We start from the raw sequence: 18,970 nt of genomic DNA, 5'->3' as shown, positions 1-18,970 counted from the left end.
TTAGCTATTCCTGAATGGAAATGGGATAAAATTGGTATGGATTTCATTACCGGTTTTCCCAGAACCAAAAGAGGGAATAATGCTATTTTCGTCGTGGTCGATCGTCTTTCCAAAGTAGCTCATTTCTTACCTGTTCGTGAGAGTATAACCGCTAGTCAGCTGGCAGACTTATACATCTCCCGAATAGTGTCCCTCCATGGTGTTCCTTTGGAAATCAATTCGGATCGAGGAAGTCTTTTCACCTCTCGATTTTGGGAAAGTTTCCAAAATGCTATGGGAACCCGTCTCTCCTTTAGCACCGCTTTCCACCCTCAGTCAAGTGGTCAAGTGGAACGCGTCAATCAGATTCTAGAAGACATGCTTCGAGCCTCCGTTATCTCTTTCGGAATGGATTGGGAGAAGTGCCTTCCATTTGCCGAATTCGCTTACAACAACAACTATCAGTCTAGCTTGGGTAAAGCCCCTTTTGAAGTTCTCTATGGACGACGATGTCGAACACCCCTTAACTGGTCAGAGACCGGGGAAAGACAATTCTTTGGCCCGGATATGATTCAGGAAGCAGAAGAACAAGTTCGTATCGTTCGTGAAAAGTTGAAAACAGCCCAATCCCGTCAAAAGAGTCAATATGACCGAAAACATAAGGCTATGACTTTCGAGGTTGACGAGAAGGCTTATCTTCGGGTCACCCCTCTGAAGGGAACCCATCGCTTCGGTATCAAAGGCAAGTTGGCTCCTCGTTACATTGGACCTTTTCGCATTCTTGCCAAACGAGGAGAAGTTGCCTACCAATTGGAACTACCTCCGCACCTCTCCAGAGTTCACGATGTCTTCCACGTTTCTCAACTCAGGCGTTGCTTCTCGGATCCTATCCGTGAAGTGGACCACGAAACGCTTGATCTCCAAGATAATCTTACATATCGAGAGTACCCCATTCGTATCCTCGATCAAGCCGAACGTACCACGCGACGTCATAATATCAAGTTTCTCAAGGTTCAATGGTCGCACCATTCTGAAGATGAAGCAACTTGGGAAAGGGAGGATCGTCTTCGACTTGAATATCCTGCCTTCTTCTCGGAGGAACCCAAATCTCGGGACGAGATTCTTTTGAGTGGGGGTGAGTTGTCACACCCTAGCTAGTCATGCATTAGAGTGTTGCATCATGTTTACTTTTTCATCAGAAACTTGAAATGGGGATGACAGAACCCCCAGTCCCCTCTGAAAACCAACTAGGGTTTACTAAAATAATTTTCAATGAACCTGAAATGCCCTTCTAAAATGTCCATCATTTTAGCCTTGGTTCAGAACCTCTGACAAAAGTGGTGCACATTTTCCTAGGCCATCATAGGGTCTTTGAATTAAATCATAACTATTTGAATTTGGGCATTTAAAATAATATAAAATATTTAAATGTTCAAATATCCCCAAACTAAAATGTTTCATGCTGGAAATATTCCAACTATGGACCAGGAGTAGTTTGGTGATTTTTAGAGTTGACTAGGTATTTTATTTAATTCAACAAAGTTGCAGAATTATTAAATAAAACAGAAAATAGAAAAAAAAGGGAAAACCCTACCTGGCGCCACCGCAGCCCACTAGCCAGCCCACCTGCCGGCCCAGCCCAGCACCGCTCCAGCGAGCTGCTTCGGCCAGGCAGGCAGGCAGGTGCCCGACGGCGACCGCGGCGTGCGCCACGCACCTGCTCGCCGCCTCGCCGCTCCCCTCGCCAGGTGACGCCGTGGATCGGTCTCCCTCTCTCCTCTGAACCTCCCAGACACCCCCTCTCCTCTCCAGCTCCTCCCCCTCGCACGCCCCAGCCATGGCCGACGCCACCATCGCCGCACCACCGTCGTAGCCGTGCTCCCCGTCGTCTCCACGCCGTCTCACCGTGTCCAGGAGCTTCGCCGCCGTCCACTTCATCGAGCAGCCGAGCCCCGAGCGCTCGCAACGCCCGAGACCACCGCACCGACCTCGCCCGAGCTCACCGTCGCCGGAGATCCCCTTCAACGCCGACGTCGCTCCGGTCCATCTCCGACCGCACCAAGGACTCCGTCGCACTCACTGTGAGCTCAGCCATCTTCCCCTCCCTTCCGTTCTTGCTCCCGAGCCGTGTAGCTACCTCCCGAAGCTCAACCGCACCCACCGCCGTGGACCTCGTCGCCGACGTGCTCTCGGTCATCCTCCGGCCACAAGATGGTGTCCATCTTGCTCACCGCGTTCCACAGCACCTAGCTAGCCACTCCACGAGCCTCACCGAAGCCTCTAGCACCAAGTTCACCTCCGACCGAACCTCGGTGGCCGCCAAAGTCGTCGCCGGCGTCGACTCCGGCCACCCCGACCCCAACGGACTCCGCCAAGAGCCGCGGGTCGTCCTCAGCTTCACTCCGGTGGTCGCCACGTTCCATTTGGTGGCCGAAACGACCAAAACCACTATCGCCGCCGCACTGTTGGTCGCCGCCGGCCAGAACTCCGGCGAGCTGACGTGGCCTAGATGATTAACCACTAATCCACCACCCCCCTAACACTGACAGTGGGCCCCAGGGCTTAGTCAAAGCTAACCAGCCCCGGGTCAACGCGGGATTAGCCCCTGTGACACTGACGTGTGGACCCCACACGTCAGGTTTGACCCGAGCCAACCCTGTTGACCTGCTGATGTCACTGTGATGTCAGCCTGACGCAGTAAATGATATTTCTGGATTTAAATTAAATCAGGAAATTCCAGAATATTATTTAAACTTCAAAAATTCATAACTTTTATTCTGTAACTCCAAATTGGACAAATAATATATGAAAAATGATCAGAAAAATCCAATCTATCCATCTGTACTATTTTCATGCATGATCAAACAAGTTAACTTGAGGTTTCAATCAGAACAAGAAAAGGCACTTTAAAAGGCCATATTTGAATTTAGAAATTGAATCTTTGATTCAAATTTGCTCAAACACATCTGGTTTTAGTTGCATTAGCCCAACACACTCATATTGCCATGTTTCATGCATGCATCATATTGTTGCACATTGTTTGGTGATGCCTGTGTATCGTTATCCCTTGCGACAGGATCTGTCCCCGAGGAGTACCGAGATTACCCTAACGAAGAACCGTATCCGTGCAACGAACCATCAGGCAAGCAACCAACCATTTGATCATATCGATACAATCCCATGTTCTCGCTCCTGCTCTATTTTACTGCATTAAGACAACGCGATTCAAACTGCTGTGTGCTGCGGTAGTTGAACCCATTTCCTCTGCATGACCTGTCATTGCCACAGTAACTAGATGAAACCCACTAGCATGTGTAGGAGTTGATTGAGCCATATGTATGTGTTGTTCCTACCTTGCTATGCCTGCTATGCTTAGAGTCGTGTCAGGTCTGGTTCATCTGGGTGATGGGCTAGAGTGAAATGATTATGTCGGTAATGAGAGTGATATGGTGAACACGATTTGGTAAAGGTATCGATGAGAGGCCATGTAGGAGTACATGGTGGGTTGTTTCATTGAAGCCGACCTTAAGCACTGAGATCTGTATGTGTGATTTAAGAATCAGCTACTACCATGCATTGGGCCCGAAACCAATGGACCCTCTCGACTTCTTATTCACCCTAGTTCTCCGTCCGGGAGTTGCAAGTAGTTTCTGGTGTTTGTAGCCTACTGGAGGCCGTGGACAGCGCTGACCGTAGGGGTGGGCTGTGATGCGGTAGGTACGTGGCCGGGTGTACCGAATACCCGTTAGGTATCTCGGGAACCTTGTTCACATCGTTCGGGGCCGTATGGGAAACCTCGGCCGGACTCCCTGCGGATGGAACCTGGATAGGCGATAAACCTGGACTGGAGACTTAGGTGATTAGGTAGGTCGTGGCCGACACCCACGTTGGGCTTCCGCTTGAAGGTTGCCGAGTACATGTCGTGTAAACGACGATAAGTGGTGAGAGCGTGTATGAAGAAGTACCCCCCTGCAGGGTTAACATGATCTATTCGAATAGCCGCGTCCGCGGTAAAGGACTACTTGGTTGCCTATACAGTTCATAGACAAGTAAATGGAAACTACTAAAAGCCTCAAGATAAGTGTGAGTGCCGAGGATGGCTCTTCCGTAGGAAGACGGAGGTGGATCCTCGGTAGTGTATTGAAGTGGTGAATAGTGGACTCGTGTGCGCAAAACTGTTTCAAATGGAGTATCGTAGGATAGTCTAGCCAAGAGTCAAAGCTGGCTTGCTGCAATAACTCCACCAACCCTTCTTGATACTATGCATGTATGTAGGATCTGATGTAAGTCTTGCTGAGTACCTTTGTACTCATGTTGCTATAATCTACATTTTACAGAAGACGCTGCAACCCCTTCTGATGGGTTCTATGTAGACGTTGACATCAACGAGTAGGCTAAAGACCCAGGTGGTGACCCTGAGCTTGTGAAGGACCACATAGTATAGTCAGGCTTCCAAGCCTCTTTTATTTTACTAGTTGTCTGTACTCAGACAAGTTACTTCCGCTGTTGGCTTGTATGATTGTATAACTTGTATGTTGGGTCGTGAGACCCGTACCTTTGTGTGTATGTTATGTATGGCTCACTGAGCCTTAAACAAAGTACTTGTGTCGTAGAGTCATGTTGTGATGCTTCGTTGTATTTGCACATATCGAGCATATTGTGTGTATGATTGAAATGCTTGATATGTGTGGGATCTGACCATCTAGTTGTTTATCTTTAGTAGCCTCTCTTACCGGGAAATGTCTCCTAGTGTTACCGCTGAGCCATGGTAGCTTGCTACTGCTCTGGAACACTTAGGCTGGCCGGCATGTGTCCTTCTTCGTTCCTGTGTCTGTCCCTTCGGGGAAATGTCACGCTTTGAGTACCGGAGTCCTGTTAGCCCGCTACAGCCCGGTTTACCGGAGTCCTGCTAGCCCAGTGCTACAGCCCGGACCCACTTGCTGATGACCGACACGTTCGAAGCTGGGTCATGGATGCCTGTCCCTGTAAGTCTGTGCCACTTTGGGTTTACGACTAGTCATGTCAGCCCGGGCTCTTTATCATATGGATGCTAGCGACACTATCATATACGTGAGCCAAAAGGCGCAAACGGTCCCGGGAAAAAGGTAAGACGACACCCGTGGGAATACCGTGCGTGAGGCCGCAAAGTGATATGAGGTGTTACCAGCTAGATCGATGTGACATCGAGTCGGGGTCCTGACATTTGGTCTCGCCCATAGGGATCTCGGTCTCACCGAGATGGGATTGCAAACTCTTTGTTTCCCTTCGTAACGTTTCGGTCTAACCAAAAAGAGCGATCTGTCCCACCGAGTTCTCAATGCAAACTCTCTATTTCCTTTTCGTAACGTTTCGATCCCACCAAAATGAGCAATCGGTCCCACCGAGTTTGCCTGACCAACTCTCTGTTTGCCTATTACTGAAACCGGTCTCACCGAGTTCATGTGATCGCTATCACCGGGATCAAGTCATGCCCTAACCCTAGCACATCGGTTCCACCGAGTTGATCATGTCGGTTCCACCGAAAAGCCTAACGTTCACATTTTGAACTGAATCGGTCAGACCGACTTTCACTATTTGGTCCCACTGAGTTTGGTAAATTGTGTGTAACGGTTAGATTTTGTTTGGAGGCTATATATACCCCTCCACCCTTCCTTCATTCGTGGGCAGAGCCATCGGAATGTGCCTACACTTCTAGTATTCATTTTTTGAGAGAGAACCACCTACTCATGTGTTGAGACCAAGACATTCCAATCCAACCACAAGAATCTTGATCTCTAGCCTTCCCCAAGTTCCTTTCCACTCAAATCATCTTTCCACCATATCCAAATATGTGATAGATAGTTGAGTGTTGGGGAGACTATCATTTGAAGAACAAGAGTAAGGAGTTCATCATCAACACACCATCTATTACCTTTTGGAGAGTGGTGTCTCCTAGATTGGTTAGGTGTCACTTGGGAGCCTTCGTCAAGATTGTGGAGTAGAAACAAGGAGTTCATACGGGCAAGGAGATCGCCTACTTCGTGAAGATCTACCCTAGTGAGGCAAGTCCTTCGTGGGCAATGGCCATGGTGGGATAGACAAGGTTGCTTCTTCACGGACCCTTCGTGGGTGGAGCCCTCCGTGGACTCGTGCGGCCGTGGGTTGAAGTATCCATCAATGTGGATGTACGATAGCACCACCTATCGGAACCATGCCAAAAATCTTCGTGTCTAAATTGCGTTTGCTCCCTCCAAACTCCTCCCCTTTACATTCATATGCAATGATTTACATTTCGCTGCTATACTCTTAGAATTGTATGTGTAGGTTGATTGCTTGACTTCTGCTAAGTTGCTAAAATCTGCCAAGACTTAAAATTTGGAAAAGGCTAGATTTTTATTTGGTCAAGTAGTCTAATCACCCCCCCATAGACATACTTTCGATCCTACAAGTGATATCAGAGCTTTGGTCTCCACTTGCCTTGATTTCCATGGCTTTGGTGATCATAGCCTTGGTTTCACAACCTAGGAGAGTATGGCATCGAGCGAGGTGGAAATTACCACCATAGAGGTCCTTACTTTGATGATGCTAATTTTGCTAGTTGGAAGGATAAGATGAAAATCCATATTCTTGGACATAACCCCACCGTTTGGGCTATTGTGTGTATTGGCTTGCAAGGTGAATCCTTCGATTGGAGAGAACCGAATCGTGAAGCTATGCGGAAGAATTGAATATGTTGCAATACAATGCTCAATCTTGCGATATCCTCTTCAATGGATTGTGCCCCGAAGAATTCGACAAAATCAGCCGTCTTTAGAATGCAAAGGAAATTTGGGATACTTTGATTGATATGCACAAAGGTACAGACTCCGTCAAGGAATCCAAATTGGATGTGCTTCAAAGTCAGCTTGACAAGTTCAAAATGAAAGATGGTGAAGGTGTTGCTGAAAAGTACTCTAGGCTTGCTCTGATCACAAATGAGATTGCCGGCTTAGGAAGTGAAGAGATGACCGACAGATTCATCATCAAGAATATCCTAAGAGCCTTGGATGGAAAATATGATATTTTGTGCACCTTGATCCAAATGATGCCCAATTACAAAGATCGCAAGCCAACCGAAGTTATTGGAAGAATCGTTGCTCATGAGATGTCACTCAAGTATAAAGAGAAGTTTCACAACAAGTCTAGTGGTGCTTACAAAGCCTCATGTGATGCTCCTACATAATCAAGTGGGAAACAAGCCTTCAATGAAGAATTGATCCCAATGGTAAAGAACTTCAACAAGTTCTACAAGAGTAGAAGCAAAGAAAGAAGTTCCAAGTCAAGGTCCTACAATGACAAAAGATCTTCTGGTCGTGAGCGTAATTGCTGGAATTGTGGAAGACCCGGACACTACTCCAATGAGTGTATGGATCCCTACAAAAGAAGAGAGGAATCACCTAAAAGGATAAGCAAAGAGAAGAATCACCTCCAAGGGAGAGAAGGAGTAGAGATGATCGTTATGAACGAAGAACCTATCGCAGAAGCAAGGATTTGGAAACAAAGGACAAATCATCAGCGAGCTGTAGAAAATGAAGACATCAAGCTCATGTTGGTGAATGGGTATCCGGCTCCGACTCCGACTGTCGGCGTCAAAACCGGAGGATCTTGGGTAGGGGGTCTCGAACTGTGCGTCTAGGCGGATGGTAACAGGAGACAAGGGACATGATGTTTTTACCCAGGTTCGGGCCCTCTCGATGGAGGTAAAACCCTACTCCTGCTTGATTGATATTGGTGATATGGGTAGTACAAGAGTGGATCTACCACGAGATCAAGGAGGCTAAACCCTAGAAGCTAGCCTATGGTATGATTGTTGTAATGGTTATGTTGTCCTACGGAATAAAACCCTCCAGTTTATATAGACACCGGGGAGGGCTAGGGTTACACAGAGTCGGTTACAATGGTAGGAGACCTACATATCCGTATCTCCAAGTTTGCCTTTCACGCCAAGGAAAGTCCCATCCGGACACGGGACGAAGTCTTCAATCTTGTATCTTCATAGTCTTGGAGTTCGGCTGACGATGATAGTCAGGCTGTCCGGACACCCCCTAGTCCAGGACTCCCTCAGTAGCCCCTGAACCAGGCTTCAATGATGATGAGTCCGGTGCGCATATTGTTCGGCATTGCAAGACGGGTTCCTCCTCCGAATAATTCATAGAAGATTGTGAACACCAGGATAGTGTCCGGCTCTGCAAAATAATTTCCACATTCCCCCGTAGAGAGAATATTATGTACACAAGTTCAATCTACTGACGTATTTTGTGGCATGACGTCACACCACCACCAAGCCTTTACTAGAATCGTTTTTTATTATACCACCTCAGCGCGTTTAGCGAAGCGGTTTCCTTGGCACGTCTTGTCGAAGCAGAGATCGTGTTCCCCTTATTCTAGGATTCCCATCAATACGGACGTGGGTAACCCAACCGTGCCCGTTGCCACGCCTCCTCCATCGGAGGCGAGTCCCAAACGGTCACGTTGACGGCTCTTGGTATTCTCCCTCTTTATAATGGGACCAAGGCTCGTTTCTTTTCTTCAATCCTCCATCAAATCTTCTCCTTGCCCCAGGTTCCAACACCCAGAGCCCCAGATTCGAGCGCTTTGGACCTCTAACAATGTCCGGTTCCGACCTACAGGGCCGGTGGATGCCCTCCTCCGTCACGGAGGAGGACGTGCTGAAGCTGCAAGAGGCCAAGTACCTGACTTACGAGATTTCGCACAGGCTGCCTGCCGAAGGGCAGGTCATCCCCACCCCTAATCCCGGCGAGTACGTCGTTTTTCTATCCCACCTCCGTCGGGGCTTAGGCTTCCCGACGGATCCTTTTGTGAGAGGGCTCATGTTTTACTACGGGTTGGAGTTCCATGACTTGGCTCCGGAGTCCATCCTCCAGATTTATTCTTTCATCGTCGTTTGTGAAGCCTTCCTCCGCATCACCCCTCACTTCGGCCTGTGGTTGAAGACCTTCAATGTGGAGCCGAAGATGATCGGGGGGCGTCAGGCAGAGTGCGGCGGGGCAGCCATAAGCAGGAGGGCCGATGCCCCGTGGCCTGAGGGCTCCTTCCAAGAGGAGCTCGGCTTGTGGCAACAGGAGTGGTTCTACATTACCACTCCGAAGGGCAGCAGGCAGAAGCCGCCGCCCGTATTCCGCTCGGGACCTCCACGATGGTTGATGTCGTGGGTCAACCAAGGGCTCAACTGGGGGCCATCAAAGAATGTGCCCCTATTGCAGGGCCGGATTTGAGACCTCCAAGCGAGGGAGATCGACCTGGTCGTGGTGATACAGGTTATGCTGATTAGGCGTCTCCTGACCTGCAAACGCCGTCCTCTCCGGCTATGGGAATTTAATCCGGAGGGACCACGGATTCTCCAACACTTCATGGGTATGACACCCGTGGAGATGTACAAATTGTTCTTCGGACCACAGGAGGTGTGTCCAGAATTGACCGAGGACGCCGGCCTAAGCTGCAATCGCCCGGATACTCAAGTAAGTTGCTCGGTGTTCGGACATACCGTTTGTTTGCCTTTCTACAATTCGCCTTTTAACCTGTTGTCCTTTAACAGGAATGGATAGCGCAGGCAAAGCTGATACGGTGTCCGGCCCCCCTCCCGGAGACCGCGCCGGATCCCGTGCTGGTCAGGATGCTGGAGGCTGCGCCTTCAGAAGAAGGCGAAGGGGAAAATAAGGGAGCTACCGCCTCGCCCAAGGAGGCTCTTGAAAAAGGGGGGATCGAGAATCCCTCCCTCCAAGGGGAGAAGAGGACCGCCTCCGAAGACCCGGAGGCCAAAGCCCCTAAGCGGGGGAAGAAATCTTCACCAGAGGGTCCTGCGTCCGGGGAGGCCCCGGCCGCACAATCTCCCCTAAAGAATCAGCCCTCCAGCGAGCCGTAAGTAGAGAAAGGGGAATTTGATAATAAGAGACATCCCTATTGGTGCTTCTGAGGATAACTGAAGTTTTTACCTTGTAGTTCGGATCTCCGACCTTCTCAGATGAGCTCGTCTTCGGGGGACCTTCGTCCGGAGATGGTGGAGAGCGAGACGCCTCCGTCCGCTGCGCCGCTGGATAGGGCGGATGAGCCTGAAGTGTCATCACGGAGGGTGTCCCCGAGCCCGGCAGAGCCGAAGAGTTCTGCGCCGACTAGTATTCGGCCGGGGGAGCTGAAGGATCTGCTTGAGAGGGCGTCCATCTCAGAAGATCACCATGCATTGATGAGTATGGTGATTGGAAGGATTTCGTCCACCGAAAGCGGATTGCGCAATGCCGTCAGGAGTTTGCTGACGGGGTTTGAGGTACGTAAAAATGACACACCTTTTTGACAGTTTTGCACATAAAGTGCGCCCTATATAGATAGTAGCCCCTGAGACTCGGTAGGTTGTCGAGAATGACAGCGTGCCGAGGATCAAAATCGCAAGTTTTAATTGTCGCCTTTCCTATGTAGGTGGCGGATCGTCCGGGGGCCAGCCGGACTGATGGAGTTGCTGAACTAAAGCGGCAACTCGACGTTGCGGATGCGGACATCGCGCTAGTCAACAGGCGACTTGACGAGTCGCAAGGTAAGTGTTTATTTGCGGTCACCTAGCAAGAGAGCCGAAGCCCACCTCTTACAATATGTGTGCTTGACGCAGATGGTGCCGCTGTTGTGGAGAGCCTTCGGGCAGAACTTGCTCAAGCCAAGGAGCAGGCCAGAAGGAGTGATGCGGCTGCCTCGAGGGCGGCCGAGGAGTTAGAAGCCGAAAGGGCTGCCCACTGCCGAAGCAGGGAAGAGATGGCCGAAATGGCCGTGAAGTTAAAAGATGCTACCGACCGCAATGAGGTTCTTGAAAAAGAGCGCCTAGCGGGGCGAGAAGACCTGGGGAAGGCAACCGCCGAAGCCAAGGATGCCCGTTCTGCAATGGGGGCTATAAAGGAGGAGCTGCGCCAAGCCGGGGACATTGTGCCTGTCAAGCCTTTTCTGCTGCGCCGAAGGTTTACGGATCCAAAGTATGCTCAGCTCGGCCAGCTGTGGGGTCCGGAGGATCCTTATATGGACTTAGCGGCGAGTGCGCGGATGCCGTTGTGCACTGCCGAAGTCAGAAGGATCACAAGATGGAAGAGTTGTTTTGGTCTCAATTCCATAGTCCGGATAGTTCACTTCTCCTGACCGATCGGTTGGCCGAATGGGGTGAGCTGAATAGGATGTCCGGACTTGCCATGACGGATATCGTCACTCATGTCTGGCCGGATAGGCCCAAGCCGAAGAGCTATTTTGGCTTATTGCAGCAATTTCTTGGGGCGGTGCCGCATATCAAGGCGATGAAGCGGTCGGCCTGCATAGAGGGTGCACGGATGGCCCTCGCTCGTGTGAAGACACATTGGACGGAGATGGATGCCACCGCTGTTGCGACCCAGGGTTCGGACGAGAGTCGGTTACCCGCCGAGCACTATTTTGGGGAAGTTCTGCGTGGTGCTCGTGTAATAGAGTCGCAGTGCTCAAAAAATGTCACATTCAAATGAACGTTTTGGTTTGTAAGACGATGTTTATGATGCAAGCGCTTTTTATACTTGTGCGTCCAAGTAGTGCAATATCTCCTGTGCGGCCGTTGATGTATACGTGTGTATAACCTGAAAGATGCAGTCGTCGGCTTCAGCCCCCACGCACAAGGTGCGGGGGTGTTCGCAAAAAATATTGCATTTTCACACTTAATCCGACATCTCGGTCCTGTGAAGGAGGTGGTAGCGTAGCAAATGGGGCAACCGGACTATAATGCTTTATCACTTTCACTTAGCCATAGGAGTTCGAGGGTGGGGCTACGATATAGCCCCTAGTGGCACCGTGCTCTCCGAATTCGGGGCGCGTGTGTGCCTGACCGGGGAACGGCCCTTCGTCAAAGCGGAGGAATTCTAAACATTCCAGTAGTCGATCGAGTGGTTGACCAGTCTCTCGCTGTATCATGACAGTCAGTTTTCGGCTTTCTCTATTGAGGTGCTCGCCCAGCCGAACTGGGGCACAATCGCAGTAGTTCTCCTGGTGCCGCGTTAGCCGATGATACGGAACATAAGGCAGCAAAAGACAGGAGCCGGGCAAACCCAACATTTGACCAAAGACATGATTCGGAGCTGATGCATATAAGGCCTAACTCGAGACGCCGAACACTCCCTAAGGTGTTCGGTCTTCATAATAATGGGCAGAACAATGCCCTGAGCCCCTAGTGTCCAGGTACAAGCGAGGTCCTCTGTCGCAGCCGATGCCAAAATGTCAGTCTCCTCTCTGGTTATAATGAGAAACCAGGGGATTATAGCAACAAGAGACAGTAAAAAAGGTTTACGCAGGGTCTTAATCTGAAAAGAATCCTTGCAACGGGTCCCTACTGCACGTCTGCGCCTGTGTCTCCGTTGTGCTGTATCCTGGACGGGTGTGCACGTTGTTCATCTGTAAAAAGAGAGGAACTTAGTTTGAAAGGAAGTCGTGCGAAAAGTGCATAAAAAATGGAAATATTAATGAATGAATAAAGCTGGGCCGATATTAGCTCGTTATTGCTTATACACACAGCCCCTTGTGAAGGGGTGTGCGGCTAGGGAGCCCCTAGCCTATTTATGCCGGACTCATCTAGCCGTGTCCGGGGTCTTGGAACGACCTTTTAATGAAATGATGCCACGTGGACCAGGCATTTTAAGTGTAAGAGACGCGTAATGTGGTATTGCGTTGAAGCAGACAAAGGCTTCATGTCCCAATAGTGCTTGATAGCTACTTTTCAATGGGGCGATATGGAAGGTTAGCCTTTCGCGTCGAAAGTTGTCGGGTGACTCGAACACAACTTCTAGTAGTAAGGAGCCTGTGCACTTGGCGTAAGGGCCTGGCGTCACTCCTTTGAAGGAAGTGCGGCTATATCGAATTTTAGTAAGGTCTATCCCCAACTTGCGGATTGTGTCCGGATATAGCAGGTTTAAATCGTTGCCGCCGTCCACTAGGACTTGTGTAAATTGTAGTCCGTTGATTATAGGATCCAATATCAAAGCAGTCCATCCTGCGTTTCGGATACTTCTGGAATAATCCAGGTGGTCGAAAGTGATTGGTTTTGACATCCAATTCCGAGGTTCTGCTGGGGTGGACCGTGCGACACCTACCTTGGCGGGTGCCGCATTGTTTTTCCGTACTATCACATGGAGTGAGTTTACTGTTTTGACTTCTTGTGGGAAAGTCTTTTGTTTTCCGGTGCTCTGCTGGTGGGGTTCGTCATCGTCCTCGCTTGGAGCGTCGAGCCCCTTGTGTTCGGCGTTGAGTCGGCCGGACTGTTTGAAAACCCAACAATCTCGGTGGGTGTGGTTTGCAGGCCTTCCGGAGGTGCTGTGGATTTGACATATCCGATCCAAAATTTTGTTTAAGTCGGATAGCTCATCACTGTTGTCCTTAAGAGGCAGTGTTTTATTGTTTGGCCGCGAGCTTTTGAATCCGGCGTTGACCGCCGTGTTCTTTGGGCTTTTTTCTTTAGTCCGTTTCCATCTCTGATCTCGGATGTACTCGGGTCGCTAGTGCTGCATCTTGCTAGCCAGCTGTCTTCCCCCGCGCAAAAGCGGGTCATGAGGCTTGTTAGCGCGGCCATTGTCCTCGGCTTCTCTTGGCAGAGGTGTCTGGCGAGCCATTCGTCTCGGACGTTGTGTTTAAAAGCTGCTAAGGCTTCAGCGTCCGGACAGTCGACTATTTGGTTCTTTTTGGTAAGGAACCTGTTCCAGAATTTGCGCGCTGACTCTCCGGGCTGTTGAGTTATGTGACTTAGATCGTCTGCATCCGGAGGGCGGACATAAGTCCCTTGAAAATTTGCTCTAAACGCGTCCTCGAGCTCTTCCCAACTTCCAACAGTGTTTTCTGGGAGGCTTTTGAGCCAATGCCGAGCTGGCCCTTTGAGCTTGAGGGGTAGATATTTTATGGCGTGGAGATCATCTCCTCTAGCCACGTGTATGTGTAGTATGTAATCCTCTATCCAGACTCTAGGTTCTGTTGTTCCGTCGTATGCCTCTATGTTTATGGGTTTGAACACTACTGGAAATTCATGACCCAGCACCTCATTGGTGAAACATAATGGGTGTGCGGCGCCCCTGTATTTGGGTGTGCCGCTGTCTTCGAACACTTGGCGTGTTGTGTTGCTTCCTGGGGCCCTCTTTTTTGGCCCGTAAATGGACCTGACCGGGCCATTTGTTTTCCGAGGATCATGGGTTGGCTTGTGTGCGGCGCCGCTTGTCACTTTTGGCCTGTCATCTGGTCGTCTATCCGGCCAGGCGGCCTCTTTGCTTTTTGACTGTGGGGGCTATATGGCCTCCTCGTCGAATTCATGCAGCAGCTTGCGCTTCGGGTAGCTCTTTGTTTGGTGGCCATTGCTATATTTGTCTGCGGTCTTGAGTACTTTGCTCCACCTCATTCTGAGTGTGTCTTCCGCTGTTTTGAGCTTCCGTTTTTCCTTCTTCAGACTTCTTGCAGTGGCGACGAGTCTTTTGTGAAGGTTCTTATGCTCCAGAGGTGTGTCCGGGGTGAGGTCGTCTGGACTGTTGGTTTCGCCGGGCATGGATTGATTATCCGATTCGTCCTATTCGGACGGTTGTTTGGTTGCATGTTTGTCGTCCACTGGTTTGCCCTGCTCTATTGCTGGGTCATTAGGAGTGTTGTTTTTGTCGAGGTGGGACTTAGGGCGGCGTCTGCGTCGCCGTTTTGGTTGTTTGTCGGCGGGATTATCCTTTGCCGCGGCCCGTTGTTCCTCGTTATCACTTCCTTTTGGGGTGTCCACCATATATACGTCATGGGTTGGGGTGGCGTTCTAGTGCTTGGTGAGCGCTGGTTCTTGATCGTCCCCGGCATCATCGTCCATACCGTCGATGTCTTCGGAGTCGTAGTCTAGCATGTTGGTTAGATCGTCGACAGTGGCTACAAAGTGGGTGGTGGGTGGGCTTTGAATTTCTTCGTCGTCCGCATCCCAACCATCCTGGCCGTAGTCCGGCCAGGGCTCTCCGGATAGCGAGAGATGCTTTAGCGAATTTAGGATGTCGCCAAAGGGTGAGTGTTGAAAGATGTCTGCAGCAGTGAACTCCATGATCGGCGCCCAATCGGATTTGATTGGCAGGGGCGCAGGAGGCTCGGAGTCCGGCAGGGAGTCAGATACCTCGGAGTCACGAGCTGTATAGGGGACAAGGTCAGAGTTCGGCTCCATCACCGTTGAAGTTGAAGCTCCCGAGGCTTTGTCTAGCCACCCGTCCTCGATCTGCGCGATCAGCTCCGAACTATGGGTCAGAGCGGATTCGTGTGCGGCCTCCAAGGTACTGTCCGGCGGCAGAGTTAGGTCATGCCCATCATGACAGTGCGGCACAATCGGCTGCGGCTTGGATCCATCGAAGATCAAGTCTCCGCGGATATCCTCCATGAAGTTTAGGCTTCCAAATCTGACCTAATGGCCAGGGGCGTAGCTTTCGATCTGCTCCAGATGGCCAAGTGAATTGGCCCGCAGTGCGAAGCCGCCGAATACGAAGATCTATCCGGGGAGAAAATTCTCACCCAGGACTGCGTTGTTGTTTTTGAAGAAGCCATCAAGCCTATCGGTGACGACACAGAGGAACTCTCCATGAAAGCACCAATGCCAGTGTCGAAACCGGCGGATCTCGGGTAGGGGGTCCCGAACTGTGCGTCTAGGTGGATGGTAACAGGAGACAAGGGACACGATGTTTTTACCCAGGTTCGGGCGCTCTCAATGGAGGTAAAACCCTACTCCTGCTTGATTGATATTGATGATATGGGTAGTACAAGAGTGGATCTACCACGAGATCAAGGAGGCTAAACCCTAGAAGCTAGCCTATGGTATGATTGTTGTAATGGTTATGTTGTCCTACGGACTAAAACCCTCCGGTTTGTATAGACACCGGGGAGGGCTAGGGTTACACAGAGTCGGTTACAATGGTAGGAGATCCACATATCCGTATCGCCAAGCTTGCCTTTCACGCCAAGGAAAGTCCCATCCGGACACGGGACGAAGTCTTCAATCTTGTATCTTCATAGTCTTGGAGTCCGGCTGACGATGATAGTCCGGCTGTCCGGACACCCCTAGTCCAGGACTCCCTCACCGACCATCACTCCGAGAGAAGTTATCACTCCAACTCTGAATATACTCACGATGAAGGTGTTGCCGGTCTAGCACTTGTGTCAACCAACTCCTATGACATTTTTAATTCACCAAATGAACAAATTGGAAGATGATTCATGGCTAAAGGCCCAAAGGTATCACACCCCGAGTATGTTGATTTCAATAGTGATGAAGATGATTTGCTAGGTGATGATGATTTACTTGTTGACAACTCTAGTGATGAAAACTATGATGAATTTGCTATTAATCATGCTAATCAAGATAATACGAATGACAATGATAAGAAGGAGATTGAGCATCTAACTAAATAACTAAACACTCTTAAGTTAGCTCATGAAACTACCTTAGAAAATCATCGAGAGCTTTTAAAGACTCATGAGAAGCTACGCTTTGAAAAGCTCAACCTAGAGCAAGAGCATGGGTTCTTAAAAGCAATCAATGATGATCTTTGTAAGAAAAGTTCCTCTTACATTGCCAAGCATTTCCTCTTGTGCACTTACATGCCACATGTAAAATCTACCAATAGGAATAAGAAAGATTCTTCATCTAGTAGTAACAATAATTCTGCTAAATCCAATATTGTTGCTTCTTGTAGTTCTCTTGATTCCACTAATGATTCTCTTAGCCAAGTTACACTTAAGCAAGAAAATAGCTTATTCAAGGGAATTATAGAGAAAGGTGTTTACAAGAGCCTTGTCGGAAGTAAGCAATTTGAGGAAATTGTACGCAAGCAAGGAAGGCACCGAAAGAATCAAGGTGTTGGTTTTGAACAAAATTTCAATGCCAATGGAGTTGAGTGGGAAGAAGATCAATAAGACGAAGTTTGTTCCTCAACAAGAGAAGTATGATCCTACTTCCTTCAAGGGGACACAAGCACAAGATGATCTTCCACCACAAGAGCACAAGCCAAAAGGCAAGGACAAGCTTCAAGAGGAGATTGATGCATTTGAAGAAGCTCCTAAGGCCTTGGTCACGTGGATTCCCAAGACTACATCAAGTTCTACTTCATCAAGTACGACTATAACTCCAAGGATTCCCATCAAGTTGATGTGGATCCCGAAGAAGAAGAACTAGAGAGTTCTTGAGGGTGACTCCGCCAACATACTTCACTCATTTATTTTGGCAATGACAAGTGCCATCAACTTCCACATCTTGCACTAGTTCAAGGAGTCACAAACCCTCTTGTTGTCAAGAAGGGACAAGGTAATCTAATGCTTTCATGGACATCATCTTGTGTGTACTTCACTCTATGTCTATGAATATCCTTGTTTGTTCCTTGTGGGACTAACCCATGTAGGTATTGAAAGTGCAACTCACTCCAATGGATTGCTCCAAATGATCTACGTCAAGATTGAGCATCCACATCTTCAACATCTGTGGGGACCCCGACTCATAAATCGTGATCACCGAATGCACATGTACAGTGATCCCAGAGATCAACGCTCACTGAACACACAGAAGCTGAATAACAGGAGTCTTACATCCATACATACCGTCTTACATAAATTATGGCCATTATGGTCAAGTCTTGAGTATAACATTGCAGCGGAAATCTTCATCAATAACTTGGAACCATGCCATGTGCCTTAACACTACAGGCATTCTGACAGGGAAGCGTACAAGTCGCATGTTCGTTACCAAGGTACTCTTCAGTATATCCTGTTCTTTCATGCCTGGCCAATAAAAAAACAAGTGGCAAGCCAGTGAGTACTTTGAATGTACTCGCAAGCAACCCATGTTTTGAAACAAGGTACAACAATGCATGATATAGCACTAAGTAGGTCATTTTACAGAAAGCTAGTTTTGAGTGCAATGACATGTTCTACAACTTGTAAGACATGCATCTGGAGAATCCAAGTAACCATGAGAACAGGTTACAGATATCAACATAAATAGAGTTGGAAACAATCCAACTTAATCATCATGTCCAGTCTTTTGACGTGACCCAGGTAGTTCTGACCACTTATCCATACACACTCACCAGGTTTCGCAAACATTTGGACGTAGCCCAAGAGCGGTTACCCAACTGCCTTGACCGTGGACACGGCTATTCAAATAGTTTGACACTCTGTAGAGGTTGCGCACTTTACCCACAAGATCCGGGGAACTACCTTGTCATCCAACCCCCGCGATACCTCAAGTACCCGGGGTAAGCACCCGATCACTACCTTTCCCTAGCCGTGACTAACAAGGAATCCACTCGATTGGTAGCAGACCCCGTGCCAAACATTGTCACATAATAAACTTTTTTTGTGGAACCACGCTCCCATATTCATCACATATCACAAGCACGGGATACCAACGGTGTGTCCGGTGCCCTGTAAAAACAATCATGGCCGCCCTACCTGGCACGACCCCGTCCCAAGAGTGACCACATCACTCCCGTCACTAGTAATGCGGGAATCCATGTTAGCACGAACTAGGTAATCAATAATGCCCCTTCCCATATAAGGGTAGAGTGGTTGCGCATGTAAGGTTGGAGTAACGGTTGCAACTTAAACCAATCCGTTTTCAAAAACAACACACTCACTTGCCTCGGTACACCACTTATTTATCAAGTGGTTACCTAGCTCATCATCTCCCTCGGGCATTAGTGGCACCCGGCGGGGTTTTCAAAAAGTCTTTGAGAATACTTTTGTCTCCAACACCATGCATACCGTCCCATTTGCATAGCAACTATTTTAACATCCTATCTACTCCCACCTGCATAACCCTCATAGGAAGGTAGGGTCATGCACAATGCAAGTATCAACACGGAAGTAACAGAGGCAACCCACCAAAGTGGTTACCACCTCATCATGATTATGATGCAACAATAATAAAGTGTTACATGAAATGCAAAAAAGGGTTTCATAGACATGGTCAAAGGGTTGCTTGCCT

The sequence above is a fragment of the Triticum dicoccoides genome, chromosome 6B, assembly GCF_002162155.2.
Source record: "Triticum dicoccoides isolate Atlit2015 ecotype Zavitan chromosome 6B, WEW_v2.0, whole genome shotgun sequence".
Lineage (NCBI taxonomy): Eukaryota > Viridiplantae > Streptophyta > Magnoliopsida > Poales > Poaceae > Triticum > Triticum dicoccoides.
The sequence above is the reverse complement of the archived record's forward strand: the minus strand, read 5'-3'. Positions refer to the sequence as shown.